Here is a 22,726-nt window from a genome sequence, read left to right as displayed (position 1 = left end):
CTGAAACATGCTTGGCTTGCTTTTGTAAGTCATTAACAGATTACAGTTTTAAGAGAGCAGAATGTTTTTACGCTGGTGTGTTGCAAAATTGTAATTGTCTTATCTTTCATTCTTGAGAGATGAATAGCTATTGCTGCTTTAGTAACTTACTTGGAAATGTGGATATCAGTTGTCCTGTCTTTCTAATTTGTGATATACTTAACCAAAGCTACTCATCCGTTAGTTTAATGTTCTGGGAGTGCGGGGGAGAGGGTGCTGGTTAATAAGACTTTAAAGACATGATAGAAAAGGGAAAAAAAAAAAGTAAAGGTTGATATTATATAAAATAACAAACAAGCAAGCCCTGTTTGCTTAGGGGACTGTGTGGGGGAAAATATGATATGAGGATATCGGTGAAGCATAGCTAGACGGGAATGTCCCAGTTGAGGTCTCCAGCAGACTCTAGCATTTTCCTCAAAATAAAAAACTTTCAGGGATATGGTATGGTGTGCAAAGCTTGCACCAGGGAAAGTGGATACTTGCAAGCCCAAATTTTAGCAGAAGAAACTCCGGAACCACATATCCGCTAGAGAAAGTTGCCTCAGAAGCTGCATCCAGCCACCTTGCCTGTGGGCTCCTAGCATTGTGGAACTGGCAAGTGAATGAGTGGGGTGGCTGTGTCGATCTGCTTTCTCCCTGAAGATTGGGGTGGCTGTGTCGATCTGCTTTCTCCCTGAAGATTGTTCTCACTGTTCTCCCTTGGACTCCCACGAGCTCATTTTTGGTCCTTCCTGAAAAACAGCACCCAAAAGTGAGTGTGGTACCCTAGCTGGGACCTTGCTGTTGCTGAATAGGGCTGCAGAACTGCTTTGTTTCTTAATGAGCTTGTCAGCAGGAGGTTTGCCAGTATAAATAGAATGGGGAGAGGCAGAGCTTTGAAGCATAGTTTTAGTGCTCTAAAGGACTAACTTGGCAGAAGAACTGCCGTCTGGAGCTTTGTTTTTTAAATTAACCTCTTCATCAGAAAAAAATTAACAAAGTTTTGTGTATGTTATGTCTTGTGCATTCTGCATATTCTTTTGCTTGTTCTTAATAAGTATAATGATCTCCATGAGAATGGCATCTTTGTTTTCTTTGCTGTGTTGTCTTAATTAATTTGAGCTATAATAGTTGATTACCATGGTAAAGCTTTTGATGTAGGGCTTGACTTCTAGTGAGGGAAGGCAGATAAAATGCTAAAAGCAGAGGATTGTTTCACAGCCTTGCAAGGAGTAGTCAAGAAGCATGAAGAAGAGAGGAGGGAAATGAGATGTAAGCAAAATGAATGTTCAAATAGAATGTGCTCTATGTGGTGCCTTCTGTTTAAAATGAACAAGTTGGGGGTGGGAAGGAGATTTCCTTTTAAGTGTTGATATGCACTGTTGTATGGTGTTTGAGGAGGAAAACAGTATGCGCTTGTGTGGTTTGGATCTGTTTAAGCTACTTTGTTCTTTCATTCTTTAGAGTAGCAGTACTAGCTTTTGTAGCCTCTTAAATTAATAGAGGTCAGAGTGCTTACGCCAAAGAAAGTTGCTTCAATTTGCATAGTCCATGGCGGGGGCGGGGGGGGGAGTTGTTCAGGTAGAGTCACTGTTAAGTCCCTGTTTCACTCTCTAGCAATAGGTCACACTATTTCATTTGCTTGCCTTACTTGCCAATGTAATTTTCAAGACACTGCAGTACAGTTTAAAACATTGCACAGATGAAAATATGTTTAGAATAAATAAACTGTGTTTCTTCATTCTCCCCACTATCATTTTTTATTGACTATTATCAAACACCTCTGCATATTCTCATGCTGGTTTTTATCTATCCTTTGAAACACGCTATACATCTATATTTTCTAATTCATATATTCTTTGCAAAGATGTAGCAACAAACAAGCAGTCTTCTGCTGTTTTTTAGCAGAATAAACCCGTGATATGTGAGATCCAGTAGAACTGATGACTAATATTTCAAAACTGTTGAGAAAAATATACTATATTACCATATTTCATATTGTTAATATCTCTAGTGCTGTTCCTAGTTGTTCAGCATATAACAGTGTGTGTCACAGTAACTTTTTGTAAACATGAAATTGAGTTTATAATTGGCTTAGAACAGCACTGCTTCTTGTTCTAAATCATTACCTACATTTTTTAAATTTTGTTGAAGTGTCTAGCTAAATCTGTATGTCTAGGTCTTAAAAAAAATTTAAAAAATCCTTACCATGAGAACATCAAAATAGGTGGCCACGTAAGCCACAGAGGATTTTGCACTGTTGATTACCCCAGAAAAAGTATGTATGAAGTGTGGGATCCTGTTTATGTTGGGCTTTGTGTTTCTTCTAGGGACATCTGTGCTTTCTAAAATAGAAGCCTTAGAATTGCTGCTTTGAAAACTGGAAAGTGTGTACAGCTCTGCATCCTTACACTAGACCAGAGACGACCAATGTACCGGACTGTGCAAGCTGCATGCCAAAACCTTTATGCTCCATAATAACAAGCTGTACTTTGGAAGTGGAGACAAGGGGCAGGGTAATGAACTTGTCACTCTGCTTTAAGCTGGCACTTGAATCATGCAGTAACCCAGGATTGATAGGCTAATTCAGGTGGAAGGGGACCTCAGGAGGTTTCTAGTCCAACTTTTTGCCCAAAACAGGGTCAGCTGTGAGATTAGAACAGGTTGCCTGGGGCTTTACCCAGTTGGTGTTTGAAAATCTCCAAGGATGGAGACGGTACAGCCTCTCTGTGCCCTGGATCCATGGCTTGGCTGCCCTCATGGGGAAAAAATTTTCTCTTTATACCCATCTGAACCTCTCTTGTTTGAACTATTTCCCATCCTCTCCTATCCTCCTACCATGCACCACTGTTGAGAACCTGGCTGTACCTCCTCAATATCCTCCTGTCAGCATGAGTGGGCTGCTGTTAGGTGTCCCAAAGCCATCCTTCCTTGAGGCTGAACAAGCCCAGCTGCCACAGCCTCCTCTTGCAGGGCCAGTGCTTCAGCCTCCACCACCTGTGTGGCCCTCCATTAGATTCACTTCTACACATGGTAACAAGTGCCAAGATAGTGTTCATGGCTTCTCTTCTCCAGTCCCCCCAAAACAGAGGTTGAGATTACTGTGCCACACGTGACTTAACCCCAGTGTAGAGCTGCATGTCTGAATCCTATGTAGCTCCTGAGCAGTTTGAGAGTCAGAGGTCAGCTACCTACACATCCTCTAATCCTGAAGGTTGAATCTGTTAGGGCCCAGCTTACTATATAAAGAGGTGGATGTAATTGGATTTATGAATCGTTTAAGTAGGACTGGGCTGATTAATTTGTGTGATTTTGCAGGCTGATGACAAAAAGCAGTCTGAAGAGATTGCCTGTAAGGGAAGGGGGAAAGGCTGTTTGGCAACACGGTATTTTTAGAAACTTCTACAGTGCCTTTCATCAGAGGATCATGAACACTTGCTTAAAAACAAAAGCAAAACTGACATATCTGTTCAGGCAGTTCAACAACCGGACTAGCAGCCTACATTCCCAATATCACTTGCTGAAATTAATTCCCAGTCCTTTAAGGAGGTTGCCTGTTTGCCATGCTGCCTGGCAGCACTACTAAGTGTTGAACTTTAACATTTGAAAAACAGAAAAAGAACTGATTGTCAGAGGGGCCAGTTAAAAGGCTCAATGGTGGGGAGGATGGGGAGAGAACCTCACAGCACGGTAACCGATCTTGATTGCCGCAGGCAAGTTGCTGAATAGCCTTACTTGGTTGGCAGGAGTAACTGTGAGAGGCAGCTGCTTGTTTCAAATTTGCATCCTGTAGTGTAATGTTAAATGGATGTTCCCTCTGCTGATGCTGGAAGCACCACAACTGCTTCATTCACAGTAGCATTAGATAATTTATGGAATACATCCTAGGTTTTGCATGACTCAAGCTACAGAAAGTGATCTCCCTAAATTAGGGCTACACAGACTGTAGATTCAATCTGATTGTAGGCAAACAATGTCTGCCTTAATTACTTAAACTGAAAATCTCAATGGGAAATGTGGTCACTAGAACTTATTTGCATGTTTCTCATAGAGTTAATACCAATTAATCTTTCCACAGAAGTTAATTTTAAAATCTCTCCACACCTACATAACTTTTAATTAAATCCCCTGCACATGCAACTGCTTTGTACGGTTATTGCACATGCAGAATAGGTGGTCCTAAACACTGCAGAGGACAGAGCTGCACATTTATAGCCCAATTTGTCTAATTTTGACATGGTGTTGGTACCCAGCCTTTACTCTTCATTATGCAGTATCCCTTCCAGGACTGACTACAACTGCACCTGCACCTCCCATTTCAAAGGAGGCAATGAGTGAAAAGTGCATGCAGCCATGCCTCCAAACTCTCTGAAGTGCGTAGAGACCTGCATAGGCAGAACAGACCATTTTGCTGGGTCTCCTGCCCATCTTCTGCTTGCGCTGCTGTCCCAGGTCAGTTTTGGCTAGTTTGTAGGTATCCTGTGTAATCATTCATGATCCACAATGCAGAGTCTTGTGGCGTTTAAGAGAAGCTGAGTCAGGAGGAGAAGTTGTATCTAATTATACACTTAAAGGTGTGCTGCTTTGACCTGCGGTTTGGGGTTTTGTTTTCCTTTGGCTTACAAGGGAAGAGCCTGGTGATGCTCCCATGGAATAGCTGTTTGGTGAATTGGGTGCTTTTAGTATCTGCTCTCCCTTTTCCTGCCACGGGAGGCAGGAACTTGTGGTGCTGGAGGAGTTCCTGCAGCTCTTGTCACTGGTTACACTGCTGTTCTGTATCCATCCATTTTTGGTCTAGGTGGCATCATCCTCCCCTCATAAGGCCTACCTGCTTATCCGTCTCGGGAGTATAGCTCTGTCAAAGGGCAGAAAGTACGTAGGAAGGCCTGAAAGTCTGTTCTCTGTGGTTGAATTGCAGAATAAGTAACTCATAAATTGTGTTTATGTTGATAGTTACATCAATCCATGCCATCGGTATGGGCTTCTGGGCACTTCGCCAAGCTCTTGTGTGAGCATGAGTGCTAGAGGTCAATTACTGCTCACATTTGCAGGCTGGTATGGGATGATTTATCTGCCCATTGTGGCAGAGTAGCTGTTTGGTTTGAGAAAAGAAAGAAGAAAGCAGGAAAAAGATATGTGTCCTCTGTACTCTTACAAGTGGGAAATTTTGTGGACAAACATGGGAAATATTTTGATAAGCCCACATGGGTTGTTTCCCATCTGTTACTGCAGGAAACTGAACGGAGACAAACTGATAGGCCCTTCCCGGGTGATGATTTGTGGTAAGGGATTGAAAACCAGCCTATTTTGCTTGCATAACTGGTCAGTTCCCGTGTCTGTGTTGCACTGACCTCAGGCTAGTGAAGTGTGTTAACCTTTGGTTGCTGCCCTACAGCTCATGGAAGTATAGCCTGATAACCCCAGTATTAGTGGTAACACTGCATGGCTTTCATAAAGTCTCAGAACATGCCAAAAGGAGGCTTTAGGCCAAGCCACAGCTTTTGTCTGGAACAAGAAGTAATCCTCCTTGGACAGGATAGACAGACCCTTGCTTTGCTCTGACTGGCACTACCTGTACTCCCCAACAGGCTGCGTCTAGTGGGGGAACCGAGTCCTAGCTCTTCATCTTCTGCCAGAGCCTGTGTGGAGGGAGGCAGCTGCAGGAGGCTGGTGCGCTGCTTCGTGCCGCCACGAACTTGGTACGTGTGTTAAGAGACTGCAGTCACAGGGATCTAGCGGCTTCTCCTTTCCCTGCCCCACCTTACGTCTGACAACTGCACTCTTTGAAAAAGTATACTGCCATACAGCTAAAAGCAAAAATTGATCTTTCATCTAAAACTACATAGTCATCTGCAGCAAAATCCTACCATATCCTATCAAAGTGAAAACCAGCTTGTTGTTTTCATTGTGTCTTTTCATTTCAAGGAGGTAAGTATTGGACAGTGGCGTTCTCTGCTGATGCCATGGCGTAACATCCTATGCTGATATCGCCAGCTGGTGCTAGCTCTTTGGAAAGTTGCCTCTAGATTGCCAAGATGCACAGAAGTGCTGAGTGGTGCAGAGAGTGGCCGCTGTTTTGCCTTGCCCTGTTGTGTCTCCTGGAGAAACTCTTGATGCCCGAAGCTATCACAGAATGCCATGTGTGGGAGGACCCTGGCCCCCCCTGCTTAATTTTTCCAAGTGGTCTTGACTTTGACTGGACTGCTACTGTTGCAACAAAAGTTGAATATTATCACTCACTCGTAAAACTGAGAGGAGGGACCAGATGAATGCTCTGGCATTTTCTGCCTTTTTGCCTCCAAATCTGAGGGTAGGCCACACAAAGTAACAGGCTGTTTGCATTCTTTTTTTAAAGCGTTGGCTTACGAAAGCTCTTGCCTTACAGTTTGTCCTCATTCTTGATTTCTCCCTTCCAAGAGTTGATTCAAGTATTGACTCATCGACCCAAAATAATATAACTCCAGGAAGACAGTAGCACTGGGAAAGAAATCTTTATTTCTGAATGCAAGTGTGGTTGAACTTCTGCCAGTCTTCTACTTAGTGCTTTTAGTGACTAGTCATTTCTGCAAGCTCTTGAGAATACTTTCACCTCAGGAACATGCTTTTTTAAAATCTGTAATTACAGCCTCAAAACCAAGCAATTCAGCATCTGAACTGACAGCAGTAGTGTTGACTTTGAGACTGACGCGGAAGGGCTGTTAGGTGGTGGGAAGGAAACCCAGCCGAGGCTGCGGGCTTGGGGAAGCCATCGGGTGTGTGGGGGCTTTGAAATCCGCATCCTCCTGAAAACACACAAACAGAAAAGGTAGAAACGACCGGTGTGACAAAACGGGGCTGTGGATGCTGTCCGAAAGCCTCGCGTCGGAAACGCTGCCCGGGCTCGGACCACAGGGCCCATCTCTCCCGTTTGCCCTGTGGCAGGCGTCAGCTACTGGCCGCTGCCAAGGGCAAGAATACAAGAAATATTTTTGTAAATGGAGAATAACAATTCTTTTCTTCCCAGGGACAATGAAAATGTTTCTTTGCCTCCCCGGGGCGTTCGCAGGCTTGATTGGCTGGCGGCGGGGGGCGGCCGGGCCCCGGCAGTACAAAGTCGCTCTGTGGCGGGCTCCTCAGTGCCGGCTTTGTCCCCGGCGGGCCCCGGCCGCCCCCGCCGCCGCGCCGCTCGGGCCTCCGCCGCGGCCCCTCGCCCGCGCCGCTGCCGCCGGCCGGCGGCCTGGCCGCTTTCCTCCGGCCCTTCCCGGGCAGCAGGGTCGAGGCGGGGGAGAAGCATGCCCGACGCTGGCGGGTTTGACCGCTAGCGCCCGGGGCCGCGGGCGGCCGGCCGGGCCGGCGATGTTACTATGGGAGCGACGCAGGGCTCCGCCGGGAGCGAACCACGGGAACCCGCAGGGGGGGCGGAGCAGGTCGGTAGCCTCCCCGTCGCCCACCGCGCTCCTCCTCCTGCCGGGCTCGCCCGCCGGCACCCCCCTGCCCCGGCCGTGGTGGTGTCCCCCCGCCGCGGCAGGCAGGGGGCAGAGGAGGGGCTCGCGGGGCTGGGGCTGCGCGGCGGGGGGAGGCGGCGGGGGGGGCGTGTGTGGCGCCGCGCGAGGAGCGGGTGCGTGCGCGTAGCGCCGACTTACAGGTGCCGAGGTGCGTTTCAGAGCCGCCGCGCGTAGCTGCGGCCGCGCCTCCGAGCCAGGCCGGGACCACCCGCCCTTCAGGCGGAGAAGCGGCCGGCATGAGGGGAGGACCCGGTTGGTGCGGGCTTCGGGTTCGCTCCGGTCTTCCCCACCGCCGCGGGCTGGCCGGTGGCGCAGCTGGAGCCGAAGGACGGTGGAAACGCCCCCTTCGGAGCGGGGAAGCTTCAGGAGCAGAGGGGCGTTCGGCCCTCGGTGCCTCTCTGTAGCGCCGGCCTGTTCCTTGCGTCTTGAACGGTGGAAGACAAAACATAATTTTGTATTTTAAGTACTGGTCGCGCTCAGGATGCGGGTCAGTGTTTCAACCGAAAATAGCCCTGTTTCTGTGGAGAAACAAACTCCCAAGTTTGAAAAATAAAATCCTCTTCTCCCGCTCCCCAGCCCCTGCTTCTGGGGGTTTCTTGTGAAAGACCGTTCAGTTTTTATGGGAAAACGTGTTTTCCTTCACCTATTGCTGAACTGCAGTAATCAATATAGTTACGAAGCACCCAGGAGTAGCAAGCAGCATCTGTCAGGACCGGAGAGGCAGTGTGGTGTGTGCACCAGCGTGCAGGAAACTGAATTTACCTGTGGTCACCTCCCCCACCCCTGCGAAAATGTGGATAGAAGCCGTAAACAGAACTTAGTTATGCCTCATAGTTCGGTTTGTGGCCTGTAGAATAATTAGTACTGTAAGTATCCTTTTTGTGTATGGAGCCTCTGTGTGTTAGCCAGTATCCCATTTTGCATGTTATGGGTATTTATTGGCCATCAGTGAACTGCCAGTTGATGCTTTCTTTAAGTGATTATTTTCTGAGTGTGTGTTTGGGGGTTTGGTGGTTGTTTTTTTTTTTGTTTGTTGGTTGGTTTTTGTTTGCTTGCTTGTTTGGTTTGGGGTTTTTTGATTGTTGTTGGTTTTTTGTTTTTTTTTTTTTTTGTTTGGTGGGGTTTTGTTTTTGTTTTTGTTTTCCAAAAAATTGCAGATGTTGTGCATTTGATCTGGGTAATGGCCCACTCTTGCTCCAGCCTTCTTTTTCTGTTACCTTCATTATTTCCTGTACTTGTCTGTTTCATGTCTTCTGAATCCATCTTGCAAGCTCTTTGACGCATCCCATTGTATTTGACACTTCTGTTGCTGCAGTACATTTAGTAAGTAGGTATAATCATTTACTGATGGTTCTGGTGAGAGAAACGTAAATATCCATGACAATGTATTCATGACTTGCCTTGCAGGGGTCTCTCAGGGATGAGGGTTAAATGTGTTGACCTGAGATAGATGGAAAGCTTGACTCTGCCCATGTGAGCTGTAGTAGTTACAGGGCTTGTCTTTACAGATGTACTCTTTAGATGTACACTTCATGAGGCTATTGCTTAAATGCTTCATTTAAACAAAATCTTAGTGAGTATGCAATGGTTCCTGATGTAAGAAACCTTGCAGTATATTTCAGCAACTGTTGTACTGGTAGACCATGCTGTCGGTCTCCTCCCTTTTGTCTCAAATAGCAACATTTTTTGGACCTGCTTTTATCAATATTGGTGGAATTCTTGCCCTTTTGAAGTTAATGACAAAACTGCTGTTGGCTTGATGAAAAGTGTGGGTTGTTGGGTCTCTACTGAGAGTATGAGTTTCTTCACACTCTTTTAGAGTCTGCCTTTCATGTAAAGAAATAGGTATTAAATGGGTTAGATGCAGCTTCTTTTTATTTCACAGCTGTGAGTCCATGCAGTATGGGAGTAGGCTGTGTTGGCTATGAATTCAGTGGCAGCTTCTCTGTCAGCAAAAAGGGAGCTTTGGCTGATTTTCCTCCTGCGTATTGTTTGAGACTGAGAAAGCTTATGTTTCTTATGCATACTGAACTTAAGTAGGGAAAGATTGTCAGTGTGGCTCCTGCATTCGTTATATTCCTTATATTACATTTATTAATGAGGACACAATTCTGTTTCTTTTGTCAAGACAACAGTTTGCTCAGTATTTTGTGGAAAAAGACAGAAAAATAATCTGGAGAGATACTACAGCTACGATTTCTAGTTTCCTCTTTATTTTTCTTAATGAAACTATGCAAACAATATAAAGTTTATGACTATACTAGGAATTCTGTTTTACATAGCTCATGATTATTAGAACTATAAGACAAATGAGGATTCAACTGACACTGGAAACATTTTTTGAGTCCTTTGTGTAACACAAGGTGGTAAGTTGCAGTATTTTCTTAGGAAGCTGATGTCATTGGTGCTGCAGGAATCTCTTCTTTGAATTACCTGAACTGTATATGGTTTATGAGCCAAATAGTGTAGTGTAATTCATGACTGTGTTAAAATTGCAAATGAACTTAAAATCACTTTGTATTTTAAAATCGTATTTGGAATATATTCCTTACCATCAAAATGAAGAACTCGCCAAGAATTTTGCGTGATCCGTGCTGGCAAGGCAGACATGTGCTGTATATACCAGCCTTAAGGCAGAATTATGTTGCTGAATGCATCTTAGCCGGAATGTACAGTGAAACTAATATATACGTGCAATTATTCTTGATGCTATGTAAGAATAAAACATCATCTAACTTACTAAACAGCAGGAGAGATGCCTTCATGAACCCTCCAGGCACCTCTATCCAGTTACTTAAAAGTGCAGTAAAGATGAAAATGCTCCTTCAAGGCCTACAGTGGTAGCAGTTAACTAAGCAGGCAGATCATTGTCAGCAGCTTTCTGAGTGTTTGTGCCTTGTGTTGTGCCCTATTAAGTAATCAGAGAGCAGTATATTTTTACATATTCTGCTGTTGGAGTCTTTAGATCTGATTAAGACTACTGCATTAGTGTTTCACAACTGAATTTTGGATAAATGAAGCTTGTTAAAAAGCCACGATATCAAAAAAGAAAAAATCTTGCAAAAAACAGCTGTGATCTGACGACTTCCTTATACAGCTACAAGATTATACGCCTATCAATTATTTATTACTTCTAATTTATGTACTCAGCCTGCCATATCTTTCCCTTGCACATGCATGCCTATTCTGTGACGGGAAGACATTTTGGACTCTGACCCCTTATGATTCTTAGTGTGAGCTTTTTGGAGTGATTGCAGGATGTCCAGCTAGACTGTCATTCCAGGCTCCACAAACAAAGCTGTGAGGGGCAAATTGTTGGCCTTTGATTGAACTGAGCAGCTTGCTGCCAGGATCAGTGCTTGGCACTGACTGCTCTTCTTTCTGTGTTCCAGCACTGCAAAAATTTGCTGGATAGTGTGGGTTTTTTCTAGAGGCCAGGGCTAAGGATTCTTATGTCCAGTCAGTGTTTCAGAAACTCCTTGAAGAGTTGCAGAACAGGATGAAAAACAATTTACATTTTTTATTACTTTGTTTTCCTAAGCAATTTTTATTCCAGAAATAAAAAATTGTTTATGGTTTTGGCTATTTTGTTCATAGAGTTAATTTGATACATTTTTAAATCAATTGAAGTGACAGTAGCATAGCTGACAGGTAGCACGTGTGTATCCTCCTTAGATGAAGCCATCAGAACTCCTGTTTCTTTGTAGAATTGCACTTGCATTGTTTTGTCTGTGGACTACATAATGGTTACAGTTTGTCTGTAAATTCTTATTTTCTAGCACTTAAAGTTTCCTGAAAGTCTTGCAGTTTAGTGTCAAAGCAGGGGTGGTGTTCCCAACCCAGTAGTTTGGCAGGAACTCCCTTTCAGTTGCTGATAGTTGACAGATACTTGTATGTGCTTTAGCTCTGTATGTTGTGTTACAGTAGGTCAGGTTGCAAAAACCCTGGGGTCAGACTTTTAAAGACATAGTGTTGATCGCAATTGAATGCCTACAGGCATTTCCAATAACTGCTATGCACTCGGTTCCCAATGATGCTTCCCTAGCTATTTGTGCTCAGTGCCCAGTGCACCTAAAAGGTTTAAGGATAGGTTAAGGTGGGGGAAGAAGGTGGGGAGATCTTCAGTCATATGCCTCAACACACTTGTCAAGCTACTGGTAAAATGTGAAAAGCCCTGTACCAGAGTACTGTTGGTACATCAGTCTTTGCTGTCCCTTCGGTGTATGTGAAATACTTATAATCTAGTCTGACACATGGGGATGCCTTGAGTATATTTAGTCATTTTTCTGTGTGGCTTTTCGTTTGACAGGTTATTATGATGCCTTCTTAATTTTAACATTGTTATGGTGCTAAACCATTAAATTTCAGCCCTTAACTTCTCTGCCCGTTGTAATAATTTGACTTTGTTTTCCATTCTTTTCTAAGCTTTCTTTTCCTGCTTTACCTTGTAGAAGCCAGTAGATATGTTCCTAATGTCTTCTGCAGTAATAAGGATGGACTAAAACTCTTGGATCACTGTGATTTGAAAAGGGATTAAATTTTTCTTACCTTCTTGTAAGGCTTATTTGTCTATAGGCAGGTACATAACTTCTTCTTTCAGATGGGAAAAAAGCAGAACGCTTTGTCATGGTTTGCTTCTGCGTTGTGCGTCAGAAGGTCCTTGAAGTGTATGATGCTCTTTTATGTGGGTCAGACCACAAGAAGAAAGCTTTATATTCCAAATCTCAGTTGAGAATGAAGTTGCAGTTGCTACCAAAGTGAGCTTTGCTGTGGGTGGTAACTTAATGGAAGCATTTCTAAGCCTTAATGATTCTGAGATGTTTAATTTCCTTTTAGCCACATATGCAAAAGGATTCTCTTGTTTTTCTTTCCCAATTCTTTTCAAAGCCTCATATGTTTTATGGAAGTGACTAATAGTTGCAAAAGGACGAATAAAATTTGTTCTGTCACTCGCTGATCTTGTTCTGGTGAGCTTATTCTTTGTGTACTTCAGTTTGCAGTTCAGTGGAAATGGCACTATTTCATAGGGATGTGTCAGTTTGGTTTCATTTAATGGTTGGAGCAAAGCCTGAAGTTCCTTACATTGGCGTTACATGCATGTGAAGTGTTGACTTGGTAGAAAGATTGCATCAGGGGTTCTAGTTACAAATTGTTCTGCTGGCATCCTTTCAAGTGAGGCAAGAATGACTGCAGATAAACTCAGATTAGTGCTTTGGAAATGCATCAGCCAAGTGAAAGTTACTATTTTGATACTAAAGAGAAGGCGCAGCTGACTTTACCCCCCTACCCTTTGTGTTGATTTATTGGTTATTTGTTGACTGCTGTCATTAACACTATTGGTAGGAATAATTTCTATGTAAATTGTATTGGGTTTGCATGGCAAGGTTGGGGGGGAGGGGCTGGTAGAGGGGTGGCTTCTGTGAGAAGCTGCTAGAAGCTTCCCCTATGTCTGACAGAGCCAATGCCAGCTGGCTCCAAGATGGACCCGCTGCTGGCCAAGGCAATCAGCGACAGTCGTAGCGCCTCTGGGATAACATATTTAAGAAGGGAAAAAAAAGTTGCTGTGACAAAGAAACTGCAGATGGAGACAGAATTGAGAAGATGTGAGAGAAACAGCCCTGCAGACACCAAGGTCAGTGAAGAAGGAGGGGAAGGACGTGCTGCAGGTGCTGGATCAGAGATTCCTCTGCAGCCCGTGGTGAAGACCATGGTGAGGCAGGCTGTCCCCCTGAAGCCCATGGAGGTCCATGGTGGAGCAGATACCCACCTGCAGCCTGGAAGACCCCACGCTGGAGCAGGTGGATGCCTGAAGGAGGCTGTGACCCCATAGGAAGCCTGTGCTGGAGCAGGCTCCTGGCAGGACCTGTGGACCCGTGGAGAAAGGAGCCCACACTGGAGAAGGTTTTCTGGCAGGACTTGTGACCTCAGAGAGGACCCACACTTGAGCAGTCTGTGCCTGAAGGACTGCACCCCATGGAAAGGACCCGTGCTGGAGCAGTTTGTGAAGAACTGAGCCTGTGGGAAGGACTCACGCTGGAGAAGTTTGTGGAAGGCTGTCTCCCATGGGAGGGACCCCATACTGGAGCAGGGGAAGAGTGTGATGAGTCCTGTCCCTGAAGAGGATGAAGCGGCAGAGACAATGTGTGATGAACTGACTGCAACCCCCATTCCCCATCCCCCTGTGCAGCTGGAGGGGAGGAGGTAGAGAAAATTGGGAGTGAAGCTGTGCCCAGGAAGAAGGGAGGGGTGGAGGGAAGGTGTTCTGAGATTTGGTTTTATTTCTCATTACTGTACTCTAGTCGATTGGTAATGAATTGAGTTAATTTTCCCCAAGTTGAGTCTGGTTTGCCTGTGATGGTAATTAGTGAGTGATGTCTCCCTGTCCTTATGAGCCTTTTGTTATATTTTCTCTCCCATGTCCAGCTGCAGGGGAGAGTGATAGAGTGGCTTTGGTGGGCACCTGGCATCCTACCAGGGTCAACCCACCACAGGAGTGTTTGAAATGGTCTTTATAACGACATGTTCGGATGTTAGCAAAGTCATGTGTCAGTACCTAAGTGCATGGTATACTTCAGCTTCACATCCAGCCTTGCAAAAGGATTGAGAAGGAATGGAAAATACTTGCATTTTACTGCTTTTATCTGCCCTTCTGTTGTTTTCTTACCTCAAAGTGTTTTATCAGTGTCATCAGGTACATGGTGAATTTCAGTGTAGTACAAGTTCTTAGTGGATGGTAGGTTGCTGGTGACACTGTCTGCGAAAAATTCAGAGCTGTGGGGAGCATTTATGCTTAGTTTTATTGTTTGAAAAAGCAATTATACTCATTTGGAGGCCCTGAGGAGGAAACTTTGTGAGCAAAGGGATTCTGAATGTGTCTTACTGAAGCAGGTGCAGCTGGCTTAATCCACTATCTCAGGGTAGTTGAGATGTTGGGAGGGGCTTGGTGATTTTTTTTGTTTGTTTGTTTGTTTGCTCCTCTTCCCAATGTACTGTGGGGAGTCTCAATATAAGTCGTAGGGACTTAAACCCTTCAAGTGCGATCCCCTCAAGTGCATTTGCATCCAGGCATCCCACTGTATGGATAACAGAAAAATTACTGAACTCCCTTTTGCAACAGATATTGCTTTCATTTTAGATACGTGCAAGACACATTAAAGTTCAGGGGTGAACTCAGCAACGCTTTCTGGCATGACTGAGTAGGCTGTTGAGACATCTTGAGGGGGAAAGGTGAGTTGCTTAAGATCTTGAAGGCAGGAGTATGGTGGTGGAAAGGAATGCAGAGAGGTATGACTAGTGTGAGTAGAAAACAGTTAAGAATTGGCTAATAAGCTGTTTGTTGTGGCATGTATCTGAATTATGTTGAGCATAGGACTTCAAGCTCAAAACAGCTTAATTTTATAGAGATTTGATACCATTTGAATTGTCAATTTTTAACTTGTTTTTTTTAACTGAAATCTGAATTAGGTTCTTAGCATTATGGGTGTTTAAATGCATTTGAAGCTTTTATTTATGTACCTTGTGTATCAATGACCTGTTTGATGTTTGTGATATGGCATTGATAGTTCTATGAAATGCATTGCATTGAATGAATTTTATGGGGTTTTAGTCTTAGATGTGGTCAAATGTATCATTAAAATTTACACATTATGCAGAACTGTATTCAGGTTTATTTGCATCAGCCAAGAAAAGAAAGCTAATGTGACAGTATGTAATCTCACTGCCACAGGAATGCTCAAACAAAAGTAAAATGCTTCCAGGAATACAGCATATCATTCTTCTATTAATAGAGTTAGAACAAAGGATACTAGAAACCTTAACAGGGAAAGAAAATCTAGTCTGGTTTTGGACTAAGCTCAGAAACTAACAATCGTACCATTGTTTGAATTGTCTTGCATTATGACTAGATGATTAAATATAAATGCTGACCTGATTGGATTGTATCCCAGCAATGAACTGGCCTTCTAAAAACCAGTTACAGGAAGCAGTAGACAGGTACCTAGCTTGTTTTTCTCAGATTCGGGAGCTGTAGTTGTTGAATAACAAAGTTTATGCGATCAGAGAGTCTCTAAGGACCACAGAATAGCAGAAAGGCAATTTCTCACCAGTAGTAGCTTGATCCTAGAGTTGGTCACTTCTACTAGTTGGTTTGCTATTTGAATATGGGTGCAGGAAGCCGAAGCATTCAAAAATAGTAGCAGTAGAAGGTGTATCACTGAAGTGGAGTAAGATTGTAATCAGTGCTTTGGACCATGTAATGCATATGGTGCTTTGATATTTTCTTTCAATTTTTTATTTTAAGATGCTACAAGAGTAAAAGCTATGTTTTGGCTGCAGAGAATAATTGATTCTGAAAGGAGACACTTAAGGAATGGTGGCTGCACTTACATTTTTCATAGTTAACTTAAACTTTTTTTTATTAGTTTATCTAGTATAATGAAATTGATTATGCACACCAAGTGAGTTTAATTTACCTCCCCATTAAATCCTGATTCTTCAAGTACCTCAGAACAAACTTGGCTTTTAATGATGCCAAGCAAAAAGTGGTCCTCTTGAACTTAGCTTATGCATAAACTCCTCTAGCATTTTGATTCTGAGAGTTCATTTGCATGAGTATCTTAAGGAGCAGAAGGTACAGAAACAGTGTGACTGGAAAGAAATGTGTTAGGTTTTACAGTTAAAGTGAATGGGGGTGGTTAAGTCAGAAATAGCCTTTAAAGCTCGTATTCATCAGTTGAACTGAAAGTTTATTGTCCCTTCAGTAATGTTACCTTCCTGTAGTGTATACAAAAAAACTTATTGGCACTTTAGTCTGTGTGACAATGTGAAAGTCTAGGAAAACTGGAAAATCAAACAGCAAATAAACTGTCTTCACATTCCAGTGTGTATATACGTATGCTACATACACAAGTATAATTGTTCTGTCATCCTTTTACCAAGTTTAAATTTGAACTTCACCTGTAATTGCTTGGCTTCCAGGTTTTTATTTTATTTCCTGAAGCCTTGCTGGTTTTTTTGAAAAAAGGGTGGTGGGGAAATCTACTTTATTGCAAGATTGGGCACATGCCATGCCCCAAGAGGTGAGGTTTGTTCTTTTCTGTAGAACGCCTTCAACACCTATGGGAGGAAATTAGTGTTTCCAAGGCTCCCCTGCTGGACTCATGCTGCATGTCCCAGAACACCTGGGAAAAACAGCTTCTGGCTTTCCTCTGTGAAACAAGATGTGAAAAGGAAGAAAACTTTGATGAAAAAAAGTTACTTCCCAGACTGTTATTTCTCAAGAGGCAGAAATTGTTTTCTAAAAAATAAAATACTTTAAAATATTTTTGCTTGGTTTTTTTTTTTTGGGGGGGGGGGGGGGGGGGTGTGAATGAGATCTATTTTCTTCTCCAAAATGGCAATTGCGTATTTCAGTTGAAGCTGTTCCCTCACAAATTTTGAACAATTGGTTGCTTCCTGTTGGGGGAAGCACTGGAACAATTGCAGCATAATTTCACCAGGATAATAACAGAATGTTGTTGGGCAAAAGATAGTGGAGGGAACTTGCTCCTGAAATAGATCTAAGCTATAATTTTTTATGAGTTTTAGGTTTTCAGTAGGTAAGACCTGTGTATCTTGCAGCTGTGTTTTGGATACAATCAGTTTCTTTTCTTTCTTTTCTTTTTTTTTTTTTTCCTCCCCATCTTGAATAGGCTTTTGTTTAGTTTGTAATGGGATATTGTACTGGGTTTTGATGATGCATATGTATGCATCTAAGCTCAGTAGAATTCGGCTGTAATGAGTGTAAACTACTCTGCTGGTGTCTTCCACCTCATCCCAGAAAAGTTTAGAACTTTTGCATGTAAATTTTTAATTTGTATAGCATGTGAAGCATTTCAAATTTATGTTGGGTTTCATGTTTTGAATTTGTTATACTCTGCTGGGTAAATACTGTTCTTTGCCCTTCTCACTGTTCCCCCCCTCCTTGCCCCCAATAATGAGGTAAATGAGGAACTGCTCCTGGTAGCATACCATCAAAGTAGTTCAGGTGGCTGCTCTTGTATTTACCCCCTTACAATAGTTAGAGAGGGAACAGGTGGTTGTTAAAAAGATAGTTGTTCAATAAGCATCATAGTTTTGAAGAGGCACCATGCAATCCTAAGTAATTTCTGGGTACTGAATTGAAATGATTAACTGTTGTTCTTACTGGCAGAGATCACAAGTATTGTGAAATACAAGTGAATGAATTTTAGAAAATTCCAGTGTGTGTGTGTATGCTTGACTTTTCTGGTGTAATGAGAAAATGTGCCTTTATGTCAGCAAAATCAGGACCTTAAAGGACCCCATGGTACTTCTTGAAAGTGTAAACTTTTAGCCTGAAAGAAAAAGCTTCACTCCAAAAATGTAACTAGAATTCTCCTTTTTATTGTTAGTGCTAAAATGTAGCATTTCTAACTTTAGGTGCAACTGTCATGTAGTATTAGTTCAAAATTTTGTTTAGAATTTTTCAGCTACCCATTTCCATGGTGTCTTGGTGTGGCTGATGAGTAATATGCGTGGTTTATCTTTGGAGTACCAGATGTTTCTCTCTTTTCAGAACATAAACATATTCCCCAAGCAGTTTTATTTCCTTTGTATAAACAGTGCAATTAATTCTTGAAATAATTGTGGTGGAAAGGCACTTAAACTTAATAAAGCTGGAATTAAAAAAAACAAAACACCCAAACAAAAAAACCCAGTCTGTTTGACTGATGGTAGGATATGTGCTTGAGATTAAAGAAACAAAACAAAAAACACATAACATCTTGTTTTAACATGACATTTCTTGTCATTTTTAGTCTGAAAGGAAAGTTTTGAAATAGGGGTTTGGCCTATCAAGGTGTTAGGCCGTTCTGAGAATTTTTTAACTTGCACAGATTGTATTTATGAAAATCACTCAAATGCCAACCTGTTTGAGAAATAAATAAATGAAGATATTATCTAATGTTGAGTCTAGTTCTTCAGAGCAGTAATACCATACTGTGTGCCAAAGCAATAGCCTGAAGTTGCATTCCTAAAGCTCGGAAGAAATACTGTATTTAATGTCTTTTTATGGGACAGGGAAGCAGTGTGTGCCTCAGTTGCGGTATCACTGCACCACCTAGTGTCTCTCTGGGTTAGCTGTAAGTTGTATACCTTGAACCTCGGCTCTGAGTTTTTGCTGGCTTGCATGGATTGTCTGCATTGTGCAAAAGTAATTTGTCAAAAACTTGGTGGGTTTCCTCTTGAATACGAGGTGCCCTGCAAATTCAGTAGGAGGTGGAAATGAAATTCCTGCTGCTTGTATGCCTTCTTAATAAGCAGCTTGAGGGGCAAAAAGAAGCAGTCTTGCTTTCTATTCATCTGTGCTACAGGGACAGATATATTTAGTGCATGTATATATGTATATAAAAGTGTCTTTTTAATATACATTAATGTATTTGTATAACAGATTATATCCTAGTATTGCATTAATACCTGCAAAGCCTTCATAAATGTTTCTTCTAGAATATGGGCAAACAGACAAGATACATGACCTGTTAATGGTTATCAGGATATGCTAGGGTAAACTATATGCATGAGGGTAGTAATCTGTTGTTTTATCAAAGAGACGTTAAAAAGCAAGAGAGAATATATTTTCTCATAGTCTTAAGTACCCTTAAAGCCACTCAAGAACTTTCATTTTCCTGTCTTTTCCACTAATAGTTTTTTCTGTGTTGCTTTTATTTCCCGGCTCCTGGCTGGTTGGCCAGGCCCAGATTGTTATGGTGAATGGAGTTAAATCCAGCCAGTCACAAGTGGTGTTCCACAGGCCTCAGTATTGGGGCCAGTTGTGTTTCATATCTTTATCAATGATCTGGATGAGGGTATCAAGTGCACCCTCAGTAAGCTTGCAGACGACACCAAGTTGGGTGGGAGTGTTGGTCTGCTTGAGGGTAGGACGGCTCCACAGAGGGATCTGGACAGGCTGGACCGATGGGCCGAGGCCAATTGTATGAGGTTCAACAAGGCCAAGTGCGGAGTCCTGCACTTGGGTCACAACAACCCCATGCAGCGCTACAGGCTTGGGAAAGAGTGGCTGGAAAGCTGCCCGGGAGAAAAGGACCTGGGGGGTGTTGGTCAACAGCCAGCTGAATATGAGCCAGCAGTGTGCCCAGGTGGCCAAGGCGGCCAACGGCATCCTGGCTTGTATCAGAAATAGTGTGGCCAGCAGGACTAGGGAAGTGATTGCCCTGTGATTCATGCTGGCAAAGCACTGTGTTCGTTTTGGGCCTCTCACTGCAAGAAAGACATTGAGGTGCTGGAGCATGAGCAAAGCAGAGCAACGAAGCTGGTGAAGGGTCTAGAGAAAAGTCCTGTGAGGAGCAGCCGAAAGGACTGGGGTTGTGTAGCCTGGAGAAAAGGAGGCTGAGGGGAGACCTTTATTGCTCTCTACATCTACCTGAAAGGAGGTTGTAGTGAGGTGGGTGTCGGTCTCTTCTCCCAAGGAACAAGTGGTAGGACGAGAGAAAATGGCCTCAAGTTGTGCCAGGGGAGGTTTAGATTGGCTGTTAGGAAAAATGTCTTCACTGAAGGGGTTGTCAGGCATCGGAACAGGCTGCCCAGGGAAGTGGTGGAGTAACCATCCTTGGAGATACTGAAAAAAACCTGTAGATGTGACGCTTAGGGATGTGATTTAGTGGTGGACTTGGCAGTGTTAGGTTAATGGTTGGACTTGATCTTTTCCAACCTAAATGATTCTATGATTATATATTTAAGTTTTCCTTTAATAAAATCTAGCTTTCCTACCCTGGTGCATCCTTGAAGGTGAAGCTTCATCTGATGGCTGAGATGATCTTAGGCGCAGTGTTCTAACATTCCTTCAGTTTCATATCCTGCTGTTCAGCTGTTCCTTGGTAAGCCAGTTCAGCTCACCTAAAGCTCATAGCAGCTTTTTGAATGCTTTAGGAAGCTGTTTTGCCTTACTTTGAAGTGCCAAACAGCAGAATGCATCGAGTGAGTAAAGGGGACACATGTAAATGAGCAGGAGGAATGTGGGAATTGTTATGGTCAAAAGGAAGTTGTTGTTTAGTTCCTGTCTTGTGAAACCATACCCAGCCTGTGAGGTAGATGTGTGTTTTGGAAGAGGAACCTGCATTGCCAAAGATGAAAAGGAGTGTTGGTTTTCTGTGAACTTTCCAAAGGTGCTCGTTTCTAGAGGGAAGGAAACCTTAATGAGCCTGAGAAGAAGAAAGCAAGCAAGCAAACAGAAAAAAACACCTTGGATTTTTATTCGTTATTTCTAAGGTGAACTGTGACTTGAACTCAAAATGTTTTAAGAAAATCCTGATTCTCCCCTTTCTTCCTTTCAAAGTGCTCATCCTGCTTTCTGGAAGTCTTCAACAGAGTTGGCAAATATTTGGCTTTAAAAATATAGGAAACACAGTTTTCCTAGGCAGTATCTTACTGGCATGGACAGATAAAAATTTCCATGAAAAACTTGATTTCCCACCCCACACCCTGAGAGACTAGTGTATGTGTTTATATATGCAGCCTCCCTGGTTTTATTTAGGTGTTTCTTTAATACAGAGTTGAAACAAATAAAACTATTCAGAGATTATGTGTTTTGCTCAGTAATCCAGCAAAAAGATGCCTAATGCCACATTCTTTACTGGCTTCTTTTCTGTGTCCAGGTTACTTGTTATTCCCTTTATTTTTTGGAATTGCAGAATAATTAAATATTTGCAAATCTCAGATCCCATGCCTCTAATTTGATCTGGTTTTTTCCTGTCCTCAGGCAAATTTCTGCAAAACCTCTTACAACTGGGGATGCTATTTCATCACTGTGAACCATTTGAAGAATACTAGTGCAGGGACTGCTATTATGGGCAGATTGTGCGATATCCTTCATTACATTTAAGCATCATTTGTCATTGACATGCTGTGAGCTGGATTAAGTGATATATTTTGAATTAAAAAGCACACAAGTTGTCAAAGCTCCAGATCAGCAGAGATCTTCTGTGTGTATGCAACTTTTTTTCCATCTCCTTTGGCATATTTTTTAAACAGCTTTTGTGCACTAGAAAATCTGGGGCATTACACTGTGAATGTTAGTAACAGGGCTACAATGCTTATGAGATCTAGATGTGCTTGTCAGATAATATTTTCAGTAGTCTGGTGAACAGTGCTGTTGCCCTTCATCTCCTCAGTTCTTCATAGTACCAGATTCTAGTTTAGTTTGCAGTCTGTAAGGCATTTGGAGTGTCATATGCAACTAGAGGTAGAAATGAATGCAAGTTCTGCTACCCTGGAATTTTCCCCTATCTCAGTCAGCTGGCTGCAACTCCCACAATGGGAGAAGGTTGGCCCCTGTTTTCCTGTTACAGGGCCTTTTTTGGTGTGAGACTTCTGTTCAACAGAATGGAAGAAATCTGTGTGTTTGCTTCCTGTACAACACTTTTCAGTGGATAAAACTGAACAACACTTATTGACTTGAAGTCAAGAAGCCTGAATTATGCTCTTGGCTCTGCAGCTGACAGCTTTGGCACTGGGTATTTTTTAAGAAGGAGTAGTGTTGCTAACTGGAAGAAAAAATCATGGTGAAATAGTGCTAAGCACAGTGTCAATTAATGACTGTGGCTGTTGTTGTCATGCTGGATTCAGACAGTTCCTGAAAGAAGTAAAACAAAAAAAACCTTAATTATTGTCTCGTAAACAGTTCTCATTTGATGGTTTTAAAAGTTTTCATGCAACTTAAAAAGTAAAGATTTGTTTTTGAATGCCTGGAATAGGCATGTTGTGCTTATGTAGCATTTGCCAGTGCTGTTGTAGATAGAATTTACAAATAATAGTAAACAAATTGTGTAACTTTTAAGTGAAATATGATTAAGAAAAGTTTCTGACATTGTTACTTCTTTTCCATTAAGAACAGTTCTGTTTGTGTTTCTGTGTAATGACATTCAAGGGAAGGGGAAGAAAGGATTGTCTGCACAGCTCATTTCTACATGAAACTTTTTTCTCCTTTAAAAGTTGTCATTCCAGTGCAGAGGTATACTTACTTGTACAGTAAGTGATTTTTTTTCAAACTTCCTGCATCCTGATAATATAACTATGTTGACATTAACAACCATCTTGATTTTACCTGAATATGAAAGTAGAGCTGATGATCTCTCAACATGGAGTTGTCCTTTATGTGTGTTTCTCCTTCACAACCCTAGGAGGAAAAAAAAAAAAAAGAGTTCCTGCCTTGT

General features: G+C 42.6%; 1 protein-coding gene across 2 annotated transcripts in view; it reads left to right on the top strand.

The window, feature by feature from the left end:
• The window catches only part of TJP2 (tight junction protein 2), a 69,170-nt gene that overhangs the window by 13,778 nt on the left and 32,666 nt on the right, over positions 1 to 22,726 (top strand). The window contains exon 1 of one of the 2 annotated variants that reach the window (XM_075020974.1): positions 5,643 to 5,717. The exons of the other annotated variant lie outside the window; for it this stretch is intronic. The gene's annotated coding sequence lies outside the window, so the exon portion shown is untranslated. Of the gene's footprint in view, positions 1 to 5,642; positions 5,718 to 22,726 lie in introns of those variants that run through there. 2 annotated transcript variants of the gene reach the window in all.

This window comes from Buteo buteo, chromosome Z, assembly GCF_964188355.1.
Source record: "Buteo buteo chromosome Z, bButBut1.hap1.1, whole genome shotgun sequence".
NCBI lineage: Eukaryota > Metazoa > Chordata > Aves > Accipitriformes > Accipitridae > Buteo > Buteo buteo.
The sequence above is the reverse complement of the archived record's forward strand: the minus strand, read 5'-3'. Positions and strand labels throughout refer to the sequence as shown.